Raw genomic sequence first — 8,945 nt, forward strand, 5'->3', positions numbered from 1 at the left:
GTACACTTCTCCAGGGTGGCTGTTGGCAATTGACATCCCGCCCATCAGCGTAGCAAGGCTCCCATGTCTCCATGGCCTGTCCTGCATTTCTGGTTTTTACACTTTTTGCAGCATGGCCCTTTTGACCGATGGCAAGCGAGACTTCTTTGTAGTGCTGATTTGCACTTCTGGCTTGATTGGTTTGCCAAAAAGGGCGTATGCGTTTTTTCCTGAATATATTCAGGAAAAAACGCATACGCCCTTTTTGGCCAAGGGCATCATTGTCAACGTTTTGCCGCTTTTCATGTGCTTTAAAGGCGAGTGGAATCTACCTCCTGTAATCTGTTTCCTGCAATTCTGCCTTGCTTTCACATCCTCTTCGTTACCTTCCCTCAATATATTTGTGGACGAGAGTTATCATTTATAACTCTGCAGGTTTGTGAATTGCAGTGCCCCTGAGCTCCATTTGTCAACTCGCCTTTTTGGGAGCTGGCCGCAAAAGCGCAGGATTGCTTCAGGCACTATTCTGGTTCCGGGGGGCAGGCTGAGCCTGTGCTTCATTCTTCTTCCTGATGGGGAAATAGAGTGACCTGTGCCTGTCCCAACAGCTAGAGCTAGTCTCTCATTGGTTCCCCCTCTTCCCGTTCAACCTCAGGACAAATTGCAACCTGTACGAAACAGGAGGTTAAAGGTGCTGATTCTCCAAGTAGGGAGATTGTTAGTAAAGCGGCTGGAATGGCGAACCCGAGCACAAGGAGAGGCGAAATGAGGTGCGTTTTAGAAACGTTTCCCGATCACACGGTGTACCATCTTCTGCGTTTCCCATGCACGTTTTCGATGTAGGAAGATGCCCTTGAACCTGGAGATTTGGGACCCATGGGGTGGGTACCACGCGGTATTACTTTAAAGGGTCTGCGTTTGCTCACCCAACCTCACCAATCCTCTCAGCCCCAAGAGTGTCCAGCCTTATGTCTCATCCAGCTGTGGGTCTAGATATGGTCAATCCAGGTTGCATCAGAGCCCCTGAACGGATTTTGTAAGAATTTCTTTCTCTTTGACTGTCTTTGTTTTATGGGATTTTTAAAAGTAATTTATTTTTATAATGGGGTTTAGCTGCTTTTCCCTGCTGTGTTTATGCCGCTTTACACCCTCTTGATTCACTTCCAGAGAGATATCAATACACAGGTTTTAAGATTCTTGCTAATCAGATATATTCTTCTGGGGTGAATAGGGGTGTTGAGTTCAGTTCACTGAGCAGGGAGTAGGTCTTGTCTGTTACATATTTGGCTTATGGAACGGTATCTGAGCTAATTTCAAACCCTTGTGTTATGCATCACCCCACCTCACCTTTCCCGTTAAGCAGCCAGAGTGTGTCTTCTAAATGTGTGACTCTGTTCTGTTTTGTAATTCAGTTCAAGTGTAGCGATTTTGACATGCCCTCTATAAGTGATATCTTAGGATAAGTGTCTGTTTCTGTGTGACTTATTTCACTTAGAATCCTCGTACCTAAATCCACTCATCATGCTGCTACTAGCCTTATGACACTGATTTCATGGCTGAGTGATATTCCATTGTGCCTAAGTACCACAACTTCTTTATCCATTTTTCTCTTTCCTGGGATGTTGAAGGTGTACCGATGTGGAGGTTCTTGGAAACAGAGCAACCCTAAACTTTGGGGTGCCTGTGTCTTGTTGCTTTTTAGTTTTCCCAATTTATACGCCCATGAGTGGAAGTGCCCTATGCTCTCTCAGCTGTGTTTATTACATGTTTCAGGACACACCGTACACTTCTCCAGGGTGGCTGTTGGCAATTGACATCCCGCCCATCAGCGTAGCAAGGCTCCCATGTCTCCATGGCCTGTCCTGCATTTCTGGTTTTTACACTTTTTGCAGCATGGCCCTTTTGACCGATGGCAAGCGAGACTTCTTTGTAGTGCTGATTTGCACTTCTGGCTTGATTGGTTTGCCAAAAAGGGCGTATGCGTTTTTTCCTGAATATATTCAGGAAAAAACGCATACGCCCTTTTTGGCCAAGGGCATCATTGTCAACGTTTTGCCGCTTTTCATGTGCTTTAAAGGCGAGTGGAATCTACCTCCTGTAATCTGTTTCCTGCAATTCTGCCTTGCTTTCACATCCTCTTCGTTACCTTCCCTCAATATATTTGTGGACGAGAGTTATCATTTATAACTCTGCAGGTTTGTGAATTGCAGTGCCCCTGAGCTCCATTTGTCAACTCGCCTTTTTGGGAGCTGGCCGCAAAAGCGCAGGATTGCTTCAGGCACTATTCTGGTTCCGGGGGGCAGGCTGAGCCTGTGCTTCATTCTTCTTCCTGATGGGGAAATAGAGTGACCTGTGCCTGTCCCAACACCTAGAGCTAGTCTCTCATTGGTTCCCCCTCTTCCCGTTCAACCTCAGGACAAATTGCAACCTGTACGAAACAGGAGGTTAAAGGTGCTGATTCTCCAAGTAGGGAGATTGTTAGTAAAGCGGCTGGAATGGCGAACCCGAGCACAAGGAGAGGCGAAATGAGGTGCGTTTTAGAAACGTTTCCCGATCACACGATGTACCATCTTCTGCGTTTCCCATGCACGTTTTCGATGTAGGAAGATGCCCTTGAACCTGGAGATTTGGGACCCATGGGGTGGGTAGCACGCGGTATTACTTTAAAGGGTCTGCGTTTGCTCACCCAACCTCACCAATCCTCTCAGCCCCAAGAGTGTCCAGCCTTATGTCTCATCCAGCTGTGGGTCTAGATATGGTCAATCCAGGTTGCATCAGAGCCCCTGAACGGATTTTGTAAGAATTTCTTTCTCTTTGACTGTCTTTGTTTTATGGGATTTTTAAAAGTAATTTATTTTTATAATGGGGTTTAGCTGCTTTTCCCTGCTGTGTTTATGCCGCTTTACACCCTCTTGATTCACTTCCAGAGAGATATCAATACACAGGTTTTAAGATTCTTGCTAATCAGATATATTCTTGTGCGGTGAATAGGGGTGTTGAGTTCAGTTCACTGAGCAGGGAGTAGGTCTTGTCAGTTACATATTTGGCTTATGGAACGGTATCTGAGCTAATTTCAAACCCTTGTTTTATGCATCACGCCACCTCACCTTTCCCGTTAAGCAGCCAGAGTGTGTCTTCTAAATGTGTGACTCTCTTCTGTTTTGTAATTCAGTTCAAGTGTAACGATTTTGACATGCCCTCTATAAGTGATATCTTAGGATAAGTGTCTTTTTCTGTGTGACTTATTTCACTTAGAATCCTCGTACCTAAATCCACTCATCATGCTGCTACTAGCCTTATGACACTGATTTCATGGCTGAGTGATATTCCATTGTGCCTAAGTACCACAACTTCTTTATCCATTTTTCTCTTTCCTGGGATGTTTAAGGTGTTCCGATGTGGAGGTTCTTGGAAACAGAGCAGCCCTAAACGTTGGGGTGCCTGTGTCTTGTTGCTTTTTAGTTTTCCCAATTTATACGCCCATGAGTGGAAGTGCCCTATGCTCTCTCAGCTGTCTTTATTACATGTTTCAGGACACACCGTACACTGCTCCAGGGTGGCTGTTGGCAATTGACATCCCGCCCATCAGCGTAGCAAGGCTCCCATGTCTCCATGGCCTGTCCTGCATTTCTGGTTTTTACAGTTTTTGCAGCATGGCCCTTTTGACCGATGGCAAGCGAGACTTCTTTGTAGTGCTGATTTGCACTTCCGGCTTGCTTGGTTGGCCAAAAAGGGCGTATGCGTTTTTTCCTGAATATATTCAGGAAAAAACGCATACGCCCTTTTTGGCCAAGGGCATCATTGTCAACGTTTTGCCGCTTTTCCTGTGCTTTAAAGGCGAGTCGAATCTACCTCCTGAAATCTGTTTCCTGCAATTCTGCCTTGCTTTCACATCCTCTTCGTTGCCTTCCCTCAATATATTTGTGGACGAGAGTTATCATTTATAACTCTGCAGGTTTGTGAATTGCAGTGCCCCTGAGCTCCATTTGTCAACTCGCCTTTTTGGGAGCTGGCCGCAAAAGCGCAGGATTGCTTCAGGCACTATTCTGGTTCCGGGGGCCAGGCTGAGCCTGTGCTTCATTCTTCTTCCTGATGGGGAAATAGAGTGACCTGTGCCTGTCCCAACAGCTAGAGCTAGTCTCTCATTGGTTCCCCCTCTTCCCGTTCAACCTCAGGACAAATTGCAACCTGTACGAAACAGGAGGTTAAAGGTGCTGATTCTCCAAGTAGGGAGATTGTTAGTAAAGCGGCTGGAATGGCGAACCCGAGCACAAGGAGAGGCGAAATGAGGTGCGTTTTAGAAACGTTTCCCGATCACACGGTGTACCATCTTCTGCGTTTCCCATGCACGTTTTCGATGTAGGAAGATGCCCTTGAACCTGGAGATTTGGGACCCATGGGGTGGGTAGCACGCGGTATTACTTTAAAGGGTCTGCGTTTGCTCACCCAACCTCACCAATCCTCTCAGCCCCAAGAGTGTCCAGCCTTATGTCTCATCCAGCTGTGGGTCTAGATATGGTCAATCCAGGTTGCATCAGAGCCCCTGAACGGATTTTGTAAGAATTTCTTTCTCTTTGACTGTCTTTGTTTTATGGGATTTTTAAAAGTAATTTATTTTTATAATGGGGTTTAGCTGCTTTTCCCTGCTGTGTTTATGCCGCTTTACACCCTCTTGATTCACTTCCAGAGAGATATCAATACACAGGTTTTAAGATTCTTGCTAATCAGATATATTCTTCTGGGGTGAATAGGGGTGTTGAGTTCAGTTCACTGAGCAGGGAGTAGGTCTTGTCTGTTACATATTTGGCTTATGGAACGGTATCTGAGCTAATTTCAAACCCTTGTGTTATGCATCACCCCACCTCACCTTTCCCGTTAAGCAGCCAGAGTGTGTCTTCTAAATGTGTGACTCTGTTCTGTTTTGTAATTCAGTTCAAGTGTAGCGATTTTGACATGCCCTCTATAAGTGATATCTTAGGATAAGTGTCTGTTTCTGTGTGACTTATTTCACTTAGAATCCTCGTACCTAAATCCACTCATCATGCTGCTACTAGCCTTATGACACTGATTTCATGGCTGAGTGATATTCCATTGTGCCTAAGTACCACAACTTCTTTATCCATTTTTCTCTTTCCTGGGATGTTGAAGGTGTACCGATGTGGAGGTTCTTGGAAACAGAGCAGCCCTAAACTTTGGGGTGCCTGTGTCTTGTTGCTTTTTAGTTTTCCCAATTTATACGCCCATGAGTGGAAGTGCCCTATGCTCTCTCAGCTGTGTTTATTACATGTTTCAGGACACACCGTACACTTCTCCAGGGTGGCTGTTGGCAATTGACATCCCGCCCATCAGCGTAGCAAGGCTCCCATGTCTCCATGGCCTGTCCTGCATTTCTGGTTTTTACACTTTTTGCAGCATGGCCCTTTTGACCGATGGCAAGCGAGACTTCTTTGTAGTGCTGATTTGCACTTCTGGCTTGATTGGTTTGCCAAAAAGGGCGTATGCGTTTTTTCCTGAATATATTCAGGAAAAAACGCATACGCCCTTTTTGGCCAAGGGCATCATTGTCAACGTTTTGCCGCTTTTCATGTGCTTTAAAGGCGAGTGGAATCTACCTCCTGTAATCTGTTTCCTGCAATTCTGCCTTGCTTTCACATCCTCTTCGTTACCTTCCCTCAATATATTTGTGGACGAGAGTTATCATTTATAACTCTGCAGGTTTGTGAATTGCAGTGCCCCTGAGCTCCATTTGTCAACTCGCCTTTTTGGGAGCTGGCCGCAAAAGCGCAGGATTGCTTCAGGCACTATTCTGGTTCCGGGGGGCAGGCTGAGCCTGTGCTTCATTCTTCTTCCTGATGGGGAAATAGAGTGACCTGTGCCTGTCCCAACACCTAGAGCTAGTCTCTCATTGGTTCCCCCTCTTCCCGTTCAACCTCAGGACAAATTGCAACCTGTACGAAACAGGAGGTTAAAGGTGCTGATTCTCCAAGTAGGGAGATTGTTAGTAAAGCGGCTGGAATGGCGAACCCGAGCACAAGGAGAGGCGAAATGAGGTGCGTTTTAGAAACGTTTCCCGATCACACGATGTACCATCTTCTGCGTTTCCCATGCACGTTTTCGATGTAGGAAGATGCCCTTGAACCTGGAGATTTGGGACCCATGGGGTGGGTACCACGCGGTATTACTTTAAAGGGTCTGCGTTTGCTCACCCAACCTCACCAATCCTCTCAGCCCCAAGAGTGTCCAGCCTTATGTCTCATCCAGCTGTGGGTCTAGATATGGTCAATCCAGGTTGCATCAGAGCCCCTGAACGGATTTTGTAAGAATTTCTTTCTCTTTGACTGTCTTTGTTTTATGGGATTTTTTAAAGTAATTTATTTTTATAATGGGGTTTAGCTGCTTTTCCCTGCTGTGTTTATGCCGCTTTACACCCTCTTGATTCACTTCCAGAGAGATATCAATACATAGGTTTTAAGATTCTTGCTAATCAGATATATTCTTGTGCGGTGAATAGGGGTGTTGAGTTCAGTTCACTGAGCAGGGAGTAGGTCTTGTCAGTTACATATTTGGCTTATGGAACGGTATCTGAGCTAATTTCAAACCCTTGTTTTATGCATCACGCCACCTCACCTTTCCCGTTAAGCAGCCAGAGTGTGTCTTCTAAATGTGTGACTCTGTTCTGTTTTGTAATTCAGTTCAAGTGTAGCGATTTTGACATGCCCTCTATAAGTGATATCTTAGGATAAGTGTCTGTTTCTGTGTGACTTATTTCACTTAGAATCCTCGTACCTAAATCCACTCATCATGCTGCTACTAGCCTTATGACACTGATTTCATGGCTGAGTGATATTCCATTGTGCCTAAGTACCACAACTTCTTTATCCATTTTTCTCTTTCCCGGGATGTTGAAGGTGTACCGATGTGGAGGTTCTTGGAAACAGAGCAGCCCTAAACTTTGGGGTGCCTGTGTCTTGTTGCTTTTTAGTTTTCCCAATTTATACGCCCATGAGTGGAAGTGCCCTATGCTCTCTCAGCTGTGTTTATTACATGTTTCAGGACACACCGTACACTTCTCCAGGGTGGCTGTTGGCAATTGACATCCCGCCCATCAGCGTAGCAAGGCTCCCATGTCTCCATGGCCTGTCCTGCATTTCTGGTTTTTACACTTTTTGCAGCATGGCCCTTTTGACCGATGGCAAGCGAGACTTCTTTGTAGTGCTGATTTGCACTTCTGGCTTGATTGGTTTGCCAAAAAGGGCGTATGCGTTTTTTCCTGAATATATTCAGGAAAAAACGCATACGCCCTTTTTGGCCAAGGGCATCATTGTCAACGTTTTGCCGCTTTTCATGTGCTTTAAAGGCGAGTGGAATCTACCTCCTGTAATCTGTTTCCTGCAATTCTGCCTTGCTTTCACATCCTCTTCGTTACCTTCCCTCAATATATTTGTGGACGAGAGTTATCATTTATAACTCTGCAGGTTTGTGAATTGCAGTGCCCCTGAGCTCCATTTGTCAACTCGCCTTTTTGGGAGCTGGCCGCAAAAGCGCAGGATTGCTTCAGGCACTATTCTGGTTCCGGGGGGCAGGCTGAGCCTGTGCTTCATTCTTCTTCCTGATGGGGAAATAGAGTGACCTGTGCCTGTCCCAACAGCTAGAGCTAGTCTCTCATTGGTTCCCCCTCTTCCCGTTCAACCTCAGGACAAATTGCAACCTGTACGAAACAGGAGGTTAAAGGTGCTGATTCTCCAAGTAGGGAGATTGTTAGTAAAGCGGCTGGAATGGCGAACCCGAGCACAAGGAGAGGCGAAATGAGGTGCGTTTTAGAAACGTTTCCCGATCACACGGTGTACCATCTTCTGCGTTTCCCATGCACGTTTTCGATGTAGGAAGATGCCCTTGAACCTGGAGATTTGGGACCCATGGGGTGGGTAGCACGCGGTATTACTTTAAAGGGTCTGCGTTTGCTCACCCAACCTCACCAATCCTCTCAGCCCCAAGAGTGTCCAGCCTTATGTCTCATCCAGCTGTGGGTCTAGATATGGTCAATCCAGGTTGCATCAGAGCCCCTGAACGGATTTTGTAAGAATTTCTTTCTCTTTGACTGTCTTTGTTTTATGGGATTTTTAAAAGTAATTTATTTTTATAATGGGGTTTAGCTGCTTTTCCCTGCTGTGTTTATGCCGCTTTACACCCTCTTGATTCACTTCCAGAGAGATATCAATACACAGGTTTTAAGATTCTTGCTAATCAGATATATTCTTCTGGGGTGAATAGGGGTGTTGAGTTCAGTTCACTGAGCAGGGAGTAGGTCTTGTCTGTTACATATTTGGCTTATGGAACGGTATCTGAGCTAATTTCAAACCCTTGTGTTATGCATCACCCCACCTCACCTTTCCCGTTAAGCAGCCAGAGTGTGTCTTCTAAATGTGTGACTCTGTTCTGTTTTGTAATTCAGTTCAAGTGTAGCGATTTTGACATGCCCTCTATAAGTGATATCTTAGGATAAGTGTCTGTTTCTGTGTGACTTATTTCACTTAGAATCCTCGTACCTAAATCCACTCATCATGCTGCTACTAGCCTTATGACACTGATTTCATGGCTGAGTGATATTCCATTGTGCCTAAGTACCACAACTTCTTTATCCATTTTTCTCTTTCCTGGGATGTTGAAGGTGTACCGATGTGGAGGTTCTTGGAAACAGAGCAACCCTAAACTTTGGGGTGCCTGTGTCTTGTTGCTTTTTAGTTTTCCCAATTTATACGCCCATGAGTGGAAGTGCCCTATGCTCTCTCAGCTGTGTTTATTACATGTTTCAGGACACACCGTACACTTCTCCAGGGTGGCTGTTGGCAATTGACATCCCGCCCATCAGCGTAGCAAGGCTCCCATGTCTCCATGGCCTGTCCTGCATTTCTGGTTTTTACACTTTTTGCAGCATGGCCCTTTTGACCGATGGCAAGCGAGACTTC

The sequence above is a fragment of the Eubalaena glacialis genome, chromosome 1 (genome assembly GCF_028564815.1).
Source record: "Eubalaena glacialis isolate mEubGla1 chromosome 1, mEubGla1.1.hap2.+ XY, whole genome shotgun sequence".
Classification (NCBI taxonomy): domain Eukaryota; kingdom Metazoa; phylum Chordata; class Mammalia; order Artiodactyla; family Balaenidae; genus Eubalaena; species Eubalaena glacialis.